Raw genomic sequence first — 12085 nt, forward strand, 5'->3', positions numbered from 1 at the left:
ATAAATCAACAAGCAGACTGTCAAATTACAGTGGGGAGGAGAGGATCTGGGGGAGATAATAGATCAACCGAAGGACTTTTATATATGCATATAAGTTCAACCAATGGACATAAAACTCTGTGGAGGGAGGAGATGTGTGGGAGGGAGGGAGGGGGACAAAAAAATCAATAAAAAAAAATAAAAATAAAAAAATAAAATATTCTAAAAAAAGTAAATAATATAATATAAATTTAAAAAAGAAAAATCAATAAAATATATTTTTAAAAAAAGAAATGGTAAAGGGTCTGCTGTAAAAAAAACCCAAACAAACACATAATATGAAGCGAAGAAGGAAAACAGAAGTAAAAATAAAAATGGCGATAAACAAGTACTTATCAATAATAAGTTAAAATGTAAATGGATTAAATGCCCCAATCAAAACACATAAGGTAACATATTGGATAAGAAATCATGACCCATATATCTGCTGTCTACAAGAAACCCACCTCAGAAATAAAGACACACACAGACTGAGGGTGAGTGGATGGAAAATGTTTTCCAGGTGAATGAAAATGAAAAAAAGCTGGGGTAGCAATACTTATATCTGACAATTTAGATCTTAAAGTGAATGATATAAAAAGAGATAAGGAAGACCACTTCATAATACTAAAAGGAACAATCCAGCAAGAAGACATAACTCTGGTAATCATATACACACCCAATACAGGAACACACACAAAAAAACAAACCTCCTGGAGGATATGAAGGGAGAGATTTACAACAATACAATCATAGTAGGAGAATTAAATACCCCACCATCACCAATGGACAAATCCTCTAAACAAAAAATCAGCAAAGAATCATCAATCCTGCCGAAACCAGTTTGGCTCAGTGGATAGAATGTCTGCCTGTGGAATGAAAGGTCCCGGGTTCGATTCCGGTCAAGGGCATGTACCTTGGTTGTGGGCACATCCCCAGTAGGGGTGTGCAAGAGGCAGCTGATCAATGTCTCTCTCTCATCGATGTTTCTAACTCTCTATCCTTCTCTCGCTTCCTCTCTGTGAAAAATCAATAAAATAGATATTAAAAAAAACAAAAACCTGCTATCTGATGTAGCTAAACTTAAAAAAAAAACAAAAAACATCAATCCAAAATGACTCACTAGACCAGATGAAATTAATTGACATCTTCACAACATTTCACCATATAGACACAGAATAGCCGAAACCAGTTTGCTCAATGGATAGAGCATTGGCCTGTAGATTGAAAGGTCCCAGGTTCAATTATGGTTAAGGGCATGTACCTTTATTATGGGTACATCCCTGTTGGGGGTGTGCAGGAGGCGGCTGATAGATGTTTCTCTCTCATCGATGTTTCTAACTCTCTATCCCTCTTTCTTTCTCTCTGTAATAAAAATCAATAACACACACACACACACACACACACACACACACACACACACACACACATATATATATATATATATATATATATATATATATATATATATATATATATGACACAGAATATACATTCATCTCAAGAGTCATTTTCAAAGTTAGACCATATATTGGGTCACAAAGTCTCTTCAAATTCAAGAAGATAGAAATCATATCAAGCACCTTCTCAGATCACAATGCCATAAAACAAGAAATCAACTACAAAAAAAAATCAAACACATGGAGACTAAATAGCATGCTATTAAACAATAAGTGGGTTACCAGGAAAACTACGGGACACTGAAAAAAGAAATAGAGGAAGATGTAAATAGATGGAAGAACATATCATGTTCATGGGTTGGTATAATCAACATCATTAAAATGTCCATACTTCCCAAAGCAATTTATAGGTTCAATGCACTCCCCATTAAAATTCCAATAGCATATTTCACAGATCTAGAAAGAAGTCTTCAAAAATTCATCTGAAAAAAAAAAGACCCTGAATAGCCACAGCAATCCTGAGAAAGAAGAACAGAGTAGGTGGGATCTCCATACCAGAATTCAAGCTGTATTGCAAAACCACTGTTCTCAAAACAGACTGGTACTGGCACAAGAACAGACATATAAATCAGTGGAATAGAATAGAGAATCCAGATATCAACCCAAATCACTATGCTTAATGAATATTTGACAAAGTAGGTATGAATATACAATGGAGTCAAGGCAGTCTCTTCAACAAATGATGTTGGAAAAATTGGACAGATACATGCAAAAAAATAAAACTAGACTTCCAACTTACACCATACACAAAAATAAACTCAAAATGGATACAAGACTTAAACATAAGATGGGAAACCATAAAAATATTAGAGGAATCCACAGGCAGAAAAATCTCAGACATATGTCAAAGCAATTTCTTCACCAATACTGCTCCTAAGTCAATGGAAACTACAGAGAAAATAAACAAATGGGAATAAATTAAAATAAAAAGCTTTTTCACAGCAAAATAAACCATCAACAAAACAAAAAGAAAGCCCACTCTATGGGATAACATATCAACAAACGTTATCACTGATAAATGTTTAACTCTAACATTTACAGAGAACTCATACAACTTAATCAAAGGAAGATAAATGATTAAAAAAATGGGCAATAGACCTAAATAGAATATTTTCAAAAAAAAAAAAAAAAAAAAAAAAAAAAGACGGAAAGAAGGCCAAGAGTCATATGAAAACATGCTCAGTCACTAATTATCCCAGAGATACAAATCAAAATGACAATGAGGTATCATCTCACACCTGTCAGAATGGCTATCATCAACAAATCAACAAATGATAAGTGTTGGCAAGGATTCAGAGAAAAAGAAACCCTTGTGCACTGCTGGTGGGAATGCAGACTCGTGCAGCCACTGTGGAGAAAAAGTATGGAGTTTCCTCAAAAAACTAAAATTTGAACTCCCATTTGACCTAGTAATTCCACTTCTAGAAGTATATCCCATGAAAATAGAAACACCAATCATAGCCGAGACCGGTTTGGCTCAATGGATAGAGCGTCGGCTTGGGGACTGAAGGGACCCGTGTTCGATTCTGGTCAAGGGCATGTACCTTGGTTACGGGCATATCCCCAGTAGTGGGTGTGCAAGAGGCAGCTGATCGATGACTCTCTCTCATCGATGTTTCTAGCTTTCTATCTCTCTCCCTTCCTCTCTGTACAAAATCAATAAAATATATTTTTAAAAAAAGAAACACCAATCATAAAGGATATATGCAGCCCTTTGTTCATAGCAGCACAATTTACAATAACTAAGGTTTGAAAAAAACCTAGGTGCCCCTCAGCAGATGAGTGGATTGAAAACTATGGTACACTTACACAGGGGAGAATGATTGGGAAGGGCACTCAAAGAACTGATGGCGCAGAAAGAAACTTACTACAAACTAGTTCCTTAAATGCCTGACAATTTAAAAAGGACATGAAAGAATTTAATCCCTTTCACTCGATCTCCTTACATTTCCCTCTTAGCATAACCACTATTGCCTGTTCTTAAAAAGTTATTTCTAGTCAGCAGATTCAGAATGAAAAGTCTTAAAAGGACTAAAACCTTATAGATAGCACACACTTTTCAAAATTTACTAAGAAAACAAAAAGGAGGAGATGCTGGAAGCTATCCATTGTCAACACTATCATGAAAGTGTAACAAGGAAACTTGGACGGCTGATGAACCTTGAGCTTTAGCAAGAGCTAAAGCTATGCACCGATTGTCCAGTTGTTCTGTCGAAATAATGGTGGCTCAAGAAATTTCCTGACATAATAGTCTCAAAGAAAATCTTTACTAATATTTACTGACCTTTATGATAGTCTGTCTGCTACCAGATTGCCTACCTAACTGAGGGCAAGATGTGTATTCTAAATCAAATAAAAGCTAACAGGGCCAGGGCTTCAGAGAGCCTCTCCACTAAAGAAAGTTTTTTCACCTGCCCCCCCACCATGCCTCCTAAATTCATATTTCTTGTCTAGTGTATTTGTTTGTGCAGAGCTCCTTTTCCAGGTCCTGAACCATAGCTGTAAATGGATGTGGCAGTCACACCCAACCATAAAACTTAACCTTAATCGTAATATAACAATAACTCTAACCCTAGGCCTAGCCCTAGTCCTAACCTTAAACCTTTCTTTAACACTAACTCTCCAAGTGATTCCAATTGCAGGCAAAGACCTAAACACTAACTCTATCCCTAACCCTAAGCTGAGCCTTAGTCCTGGAATTCACTGCTAAAAAGCTGGAAACACTGGAATTTGCTGGTAAAGAGCTATGTTTAAAAATACGTAAATGTGCTTGAACTATGCATAAAACACTGGTAAAGAGCTGAAAAATAGGTAAAAATGTGTTTGAAAACACTGGGAAGCACTGGCAAAGAGCTGGAAACTAGATATAAATGTGTTTGAAAACATTAGATATTTATAGGTAAAGTGTTGGAAACTAGGTAGAAATATGTTTGAAAACACTTTGAATTCACTGGTATGGAGCTGGATTCTGAGTAGAAAAGGGTTGGAAAACAGGAGGTGTTCACTGGTAAAGAGCTGGAAACAGTAGAAAAATGTTTGAAAATATGTGGATGTTACTGGTAAAGAGCTGGAAACTCTCTAGAAAAGTGTTTCAAAACACTTGGAAATGACTGATAAAGAGTTTCTAAGTTTCCATAAAACTGTTTCTAAACACTTGGAAATCATTGAGAGATAGAAACTAGATTCAAAAGTGTTTGAAAACACTTGGCAATCAAAGGTTTAGAGATGGAAAATAGAAAGAAATGGGTTTGAAAATACTAGGAAAACCCTGGTTTAAAAAAAGATGAAAACTAGGTTCAAAGGTGCTGAAAAACACTGGGAATACACTAGTAAACAGCTGAAACAGATGAGAACTGTTTGGTAACACATGGAATTCACTGGTTAAAGAGCTGGAAACTACGTAAAAACTTGTTTGAAAACACTGAATTTACTGATAAAGAGAAAAAACAAGGAGAAAAAAATGTTTGAAATAGGAGAATTCACTAGTAAAGAGCTGTAAACTGTAGAAAAATGAAAACACCTGGAACTAACTGCTAAAAATCTAAGTCGCTATAAAACTGTTTCTAAACATTTAAAGATCACTGGTTAGGAGATAGGCAACAGGTGTAAAACTGTGAAAACACTGGGAATTAACTGGTAAAAAGCTGAAAAGTAGGTGAGAAGGTGTTTGAAAATATAGGAAAAACACTGGTAAAGAGCAGGAAACTAGGTACAAGAGTTTTTAATAACAATGGGAAAACACTGGTAAAAAGCTAGAACTAGAAAAGTATTCAAAAACACTTGGAAATTGCTGACAAAGAGATGCACACTCTATAAAAATATATTTGAAAGCACTTGGAAATTACTCTCAAGAGGTGTAAACTAGGAAGAAACATGTTTGAAATCACTTGGAGTTCACTGGTACAGTATAGAAAATGCCTGGGAAAGGCCCCTGAGCTAATTGTCATCTGAATCCAGTGGCATTGGCAGAGCCATGCCCTGAAAACATACCATGCCAGAGTTAGGTATGTTGCCAGCCTGACCGTTAGCTCAGGCATGAGGGGGTGGGTTTTCTTATCTGAGTTCAGCCAGACACCAGACCCAGCCAGAAGTGATTATTACAAGAAGCCACAAGAATGAAGAATAACAGCTTGATTTTTAACCATGATTTCATATAATTTCCTTTTATCTTAAACTTTAGTAAAACTTCCTGGTATCATATTGTATAAAATAAATATGCTGTGCAAGCTCTGGGTCACTGTTTCTCCATTGGAGAGAAGAGCATTCCACCCAGCCCCAGCTTTTCCCTTCTGCTTCTGTGTCTGTCTCTTTCTTTCATTTTCTCAATCCCTATTCAGGATTCATGAACCACTCTCTAGCTTCATTGATGTTGTGGGGTCGAACCCTGGGTTCAGAATAAGACCATCGGAGGCTGATGATTTATTTAAAAAAGCAGGCAAAGATTTATTGAAATATCTGGCCAGTACAGCCACAAGAGCACCACACACAGACAGACTCTACACGACTACCCCGCTTCAGGGGCAGATAGTTCTTTTTAAAGGTTCTGAGAAGGAAAACCCCTATTTTGCAACTAACTGTTGTTTGGAATTTTCTGCTGTTCTTCCTAGATAAAATGTTGCTTTCTAGTTTGCTTTAGCCTGTTTGAAGAATGATGAAGATAAACTTAGCTGTCTGACCTTGTAGGCCAGACACCAGATATGCCCACAATCTCAATACCTTGCCAGGTGCACTGTTGTATTTTTTTTTTAATTGAATAGAATTGTATTATTTTCAAGGCCAGCATCGAGATAACCACTAAGTGCACATAGGGCTGGCTCTTTAATTAAAAAAAAAAAAGGAAGTTCTGCCTGTAACCTTGCTTAGAATTTGAATTCATCTTATTTCATTCCCTACTGGTCTTTTGGGAGTGAATCTAAACCTAGATTCATTACAAGTATCTACTAGTGGAGAATGCTGAGTATGTAAGACCATTAGTTTCACTACCTGTATTCTATCCTGTACAAAATTAATTAAGCAGTTTATGAGGTATGGCCCAAAGATTAAGCCTATAAGTAATAGTAATAGTGGGCCTGCTACGGCAGTCAGTAGGGTGGTGAGCCAAGGGGACCACGAGTACAAGTTCTCATACCAGTTTCCTGCAGTCTTCTGAGCTTCCTCTCTGTCAGCTAGCCTCTTTCTCAACTGATTTAGGTTTTCCCTTATGACTCTGGAATGATTGGTGTAGAAATAGCAGGTTTCTCCTAGAGCTAGGCAAAGTCCCTCTTGCTTTAGGATCAACAGATCTAAACCTCTTCTGTTCTGCAAAACTACTTCTGCTAGGGACCTGACCGATTCTTTTAATTTCCCTATAGATTTCTCTAGGGTACTTAACTCCTGGTCTATTTGTTTATCTAATTTCTGCTTGCATATATAGCCTTACTTAGCCTCCGACTTTCTCACTGGCTAGCAAAAAAACACACAAAACGTTCTTGCAGTTACCAAGACCCCTAGTACCACAGTTCCCATCAGTACTGTTCTCACTGAAGTCCAATTCCTCTCCTGCAGGCATCAAGTCTCCTCCTGGCCTGTGTGGAGCCCAGGCTAGGGATTTCACAGGTGAGGCCGCTGCTTGCCAGGATCCAGGCCATTTTCTGTGCAGGAGCTGGGAGTGGTATAGTCAGGTCTGGGTGCCATCTACTTTAACAGGGTAACAGTAGAGCGCCCCTTTTAGGTTTAGGTGAGTCCTTGGGCAGTGAACTTCTTTACCCACACAGAGTCTCCAGGATGGAAGGGGTATACAGGGTCCACGGTAGGCACAAGCTTATTGGTGGCTCTCTGGGTAAACTGCAGAGCCTGTAAGGACTTGAGTAAGGGAATGGTTATGAATTCCAGCTTTCAGTTTCTCCCTGACCTCGGGAAGGATGAAGGGAGGTCTACCATGCATGATCTCAAAAAGGGGGGGGGGGGGGAAGGGGACCTGGCCCATAAGAGGGAGAAGAGGCAGGAGGTTGGTCCAGTTTTCACCGTTTTCTAGGACAAATTTAATTAAACTTTTTAGAGTCTTGCTCATGCCTGTCCTAAGGCTTGAGCTATACTTTGAGATACCTTGCTATAAAGCCTGGGCTGTTATCTGATCCTATGACTACTGGCAGCCCAAATCTGAATTTAAGTATAATCTCCTGGAGTAATTTCTTGACTACGATAGAGGCAGTTTCTGTCATAGTCGGGTATGCTCCAACCTAACCTGAGAAGGTGTCTATAAAAACTAGCATATGCCAAAACCAGTTTGGCTCAGTGGATAGAGCGTCGGCCAGCGGACTGAATGGTTCCAGGTTTGATTCCGGTCAAGGGCATGTACCTTGGTTGGGGGCACATCCCCAGGGGGGGTGTGCAAGAAGCAGCTGATCGATGTTTCTCTCACATCAATGTTTCTAACTCTCTATCCTCCCTTCTTCTGTAAAAAAATCAATAAAATATATATTTTTAAAAAATTCTTCTTTGAAAAAACAAACAAAACAAAACAAACAAACAAAAAAAAACTAGCATGTACTTGTACCTCAATGCTGGTGGCTTAATCTCTGCGAAATCTACCTCCCAATGTTCCCCTGGGGAATTTTTCTGGGGCCTGAATTCCCAGGGAGACCCTCCTACCTCAGCATTTATCTGTATGCTTCTAGCAACTAGGCTTTTAATTATCTTACTTAAGTTTAAGCCTCACAGAAGTTTTGAAGTCTTGTTGACACCTAAGTGGGTAACCTGGTGTAACTGGGCAACTAACGTCCAACCTAGAGCCTCTGGGACCAACAGTCTGTCATCTGGTAGGGTCTACCAACCATCTGGTCCTTTGATGGCTGGCTTCTGTTTAGCCAATTCCTCCTCTAGTTTGGTAGAGGTGGGGGTCCGGCAGGATTACTAAGACTTGTAAAGGCCCCACTGGTTTTGGGGCATCTTCCTTAGCAGTTTGGTCTGTGGCTCTATTTCCTCTGGCTTCAATTGTCTCCCCTTTCTGATGTCCTTTGCAGTGCACTATTGCAACTGCCTTTGTGAGTCAGATGGCCTCAAATAAGGCTAAAATAATGTCTTTTCTGGCTGGACTTGGTAACTCTCTTTCCCAGGGGATGGCACTGTATCCCCATCAAAGGGCCTGGATTAAGGCCAAAAGTTTTCCCAAATGGTGTGGTCCAGGATGACTACTGCTGCCCCTGTATATCAGATCCCATCCTGAATGTAACTGCTCCCATCAGTGTACAGTACCTCAACTGGTGATGACGGCAGACATCTGTCAGTACTGCATTGTTACCTCTATGCAGTCATAAATGGGTTCCTCCGGGTCATCATCTGGAAGCAGGCTGGCAGGGTTGATGGCCAGTGTCTTATGGAACCGGATGAAGGGCTGGTCCAGGAGAAGAGCTTGGCACTGGGTGATTCTGGTGTTTGACATCCATCTCTCTGGAGCACCTCGAAGGAGGGTCTCAGTGGCATGGGGTGTTGTCAGGGCTAGCTCCTGGCCCAGAGTCTGCTTACCTGTCTCCTTTACCAGTAATGCTGTGGTGGCCACTGCCCAGAGACACACTGGCCACCTTGCTGCCACAGGGTCTAGCCTCTTAGATAGATAGGTAACAGGCCTCTTCCAGGGACCTAGAGTCTGAGTGAGAACCCCTTTGGCAATGCCCCTTACCTCACTCACTTTGTGACATCTGGCAAGGCTAGGGCAGGTGCTGAGATGAGAGCCTTCTTTACCTCCTCAAAGGCCCATTGTTCCACTTTGGTCCAGTTCAGAAGCTGCGTTCCCCCAGTACATGTTTTTTCCTAGGTCCACAGTCCTTGATGATGACCAAGGAAAATGGGCAGTTTGTCTGGTGGCTCTAGAGGTCCATCGGCTCTATCAGGACTGAATAGGCTGCCCCAGTGTAACAGGTTTGCCCTCTACTTGTAAGGTTACTCTTATGGCTTAAAGGATAGGAGCCCCGGTCCTGTCAGTCCTCTTCCTCTAAGTTAGAAAAAAAAAAAAAAAACAAAAAAACAAAACAAAACAAAAAAAAAAACACCCTTTGAGTCTAAGTCTCCCTTCTTGCCTCTTCAGCTAATCTGCCAGGACATCCTTCCTTCAGTGCCCCTGTTTCCTATAATAGGCATACAAATTCCATCCTATTTGCTGCTGGCTTTCTCTTCCTTTCAAACCTTTTCTCTGTTCTCTTTATCATCACATGCACAACCTTCACAAAAGCCTTCACTATTTCACATTAACCTTTAAACATTCTTTCTTTGTCCTTCAAAAATTCATAACCATGCCTTAAACCTCCTATTATTTCCTCCCATTATTTTAAAATATTTAGAAAAGGCAGAGGGAGGAGGGAGCAGACTCAGCACCCTGTTCCCAGGCTCTAGCCGCTTGAAATTTAAAATGCCACATTTTTCCTATAGATACAGATCTCAGATTCTGAAGGCCTGAATGGGAGAATTTCTAACTGCGCCTTTATGCCCCCTAACAGAACACAGTGAAAAGTGTCCAAGCAGTCACCCAGGGTTTTGGGGTCTCATTGGGGTGCAGGGGGTCACAAAGGAATTTCTCTCCTTGCTGCAGCTGCCACCTCCAGTTACTCTAAACAACCCCTGGAGGGAATAGACACCAGATAGGTGGAGGCAGGGAATGTGTGGGTACCAGGTGGCAAAGGAGGTGCTCCCACCCAGGCGATGCGTTTTTATCTGGCAGTCCACTCTGCTCCCACTGGGAAAAGCGCTTGCCTCTTGCTAGTGAAGGTGCCCTGGGGGAACCAGTGACCCCTACGCTGCAATCAGACTCCCTGAACTTTCTGAAAAGCTCCCCTGCGTGTGTTTCCATTAATATTACTGATTTTAAAACTATAACTTAAGAGTTGACATACATACATAAGGACCAAATTGCCCTCAAAATATTTTCCTTTTCTATTAAAGATTTTACAATGTACTATAATCATTAATTATATCAAACTTAAATTGATCAATTGAAACAAACAGTTCCTCCATCACTGATCAAGACAGAAATAAGATTCATTTAGTTTTTTGAGCTTGCTGGGCAGACTTGGTGATTTTGCCAGCTCAAGCTTCTTTCTTGTAAATAGTTAACTTTAGAATTTGGTCTCTGCTTTTAACTTTTTTTGGACTATAATTGTTACAACTTTATACCTTCAAATTAATAAACATATAAATCCTGTTAGGTGGGCCGATTCCCCTCTGACAGAAAGCAAAGCACCCCTGGGAAAAATGAATCCCAGTGGCCACTCGGGGCTGTTTGCTAGCAGTCAGAGCATTCAGCTTTAAACAAATTAAAGGTTTCTTTCTTTCTCTTTTTTTCTTTTTCTTTTTTCACAGATTTTCACACTTACATGAACAAATAATTATACCCAAGTAGACAAACAAAACATCAAACAAATGTCTGTACTTATACCCTTTCAATAAACAAGTACTATTACAATGTTTCAGCAAAACAGAAATGGCACTCATGTTGGACAAAGGAAACAAGATTAATACTCTAGGAACTGTGAGGGAAAAGTTATCCTACAGACCGGCGTTGATCTGGGAAAAAGAGTGGTTAAATCAAAAGCATTAACAGAGCCATAGTCATCCGCCCGTTTCTTGAAGTCCTGGAAATTTTTCAAAAAATACTATAGAGGGGAACACAGACACTGACAAACTTTGACCCATTTTGACGGAGACCAAAACACAAAACACAAAACAAATAGGCCTGACACAAACATGACAAAACACAAGACAACCAGTCCGGACACCTGGGGACAAGGACACGCACTGTAGTGTCCTCCTGGGCCGAGGACACTGTCGTGTCCTCCTGCCGCCAGAGCCTGGAGGTTAAGTCGCGTCCAGCCCTCCAAGGACTCTTACCCTTTTGAGATCTCAATCTGGGTGCCTTACCTCCTCAGACCGGTCTCCCCAATTTCAATAAATCCTTGCGGCTTCTGTCTCCGGCTAAGGTCCCCGAAAAAAGGGAGAGCCTCCTGACCCTTCTGGGGGGTCCCTCTCTCCTCCTGCCAGAGGGAGAGCCTCCTGCCCTTTTTGGGGGGCTCCTCTCTCCTCACTCTCGGTATCTCGCTGGGGGCCTACAAATGTTGTGGGGTCGAACCCTGGGTTCAGAATAAGACCACCGGAGGCTGATGATTAATTAAAAAAAGCAGGCAAGGATTTATTGAATGTCTGGCCAGGGCAGCTGCAAGAGTACCACACAACTGCGAGGCTTTAGGGGCGGGTAGTTCTTTTTAAAGGTTCTGAGAAGGAAAACCCCTATTTTGCAACAAACTGTTGTTTGGAATTTTCTGCTGTTCTTCCTAGATAAAATGTTGCTTTCTAGTTTGCTTTAGCCCGTTTGAAGAATGATGAAGATAAACTTAGCTGTCTGACCTTGTAGGCCAGACACCAGATATGCCCACAATCTCAATACCATGCCAGGTGCACTTTTTTTTTTTAATTGGATAGAATTGTATTGTTTTCAAGGCCAGTATTGAGATAACCACTAAGTGCACATAGGGCTGGCTCTTTAATTTAAAAAAAAAAAAGGAAGTTCTGCCTATAACCTTGCTTAGAATTTGAATTCTTCTTATTTCAGCTGGATGCAGTAAAAGAGAGAATACTTATAT

At 40.3% G+C, this 12085-nt stretch overlaps 1 long non-coding RNA gene across 1 annotated transcript; it reads left to right on the forward strand.

Annotated features, from left to right (window-relative positions):
- Positions 1–263: 263 nt before the first annotated feature.
- On the forward strand, positions 264–10093 carry LOC123652660. Its single transcript, XR_006742115.1, has 5 exons — positions 264–275; positions 515–519; positions 4600–4606; positions 6203–6212; positions 9917–10093. It is a non-coding gene; the product is annotated as an uncharacterized LOC123652660 (long non-coding RNA).
- Positions 10094–12085: the final 1992 nt, after the last annotated feature.

This window comes from Pipistrellus kuhlii, unplaced genomic scaffold (assembly GCF_014108245.1).
Source record: "Pipistrellus kuhlii isolate mPipKuh1 unplaced genomic scaffold, mPipKuh1.p scaffold_m20_p_2, whole genome shotgun sequence".
Classification (NCBI taxonomy): Eukaryota; Metazoa; Chordata; class Mammalia; order Chiroptera; family Vespertilionidae; genus Pipistrellus; species Pipistrellus kuhlii.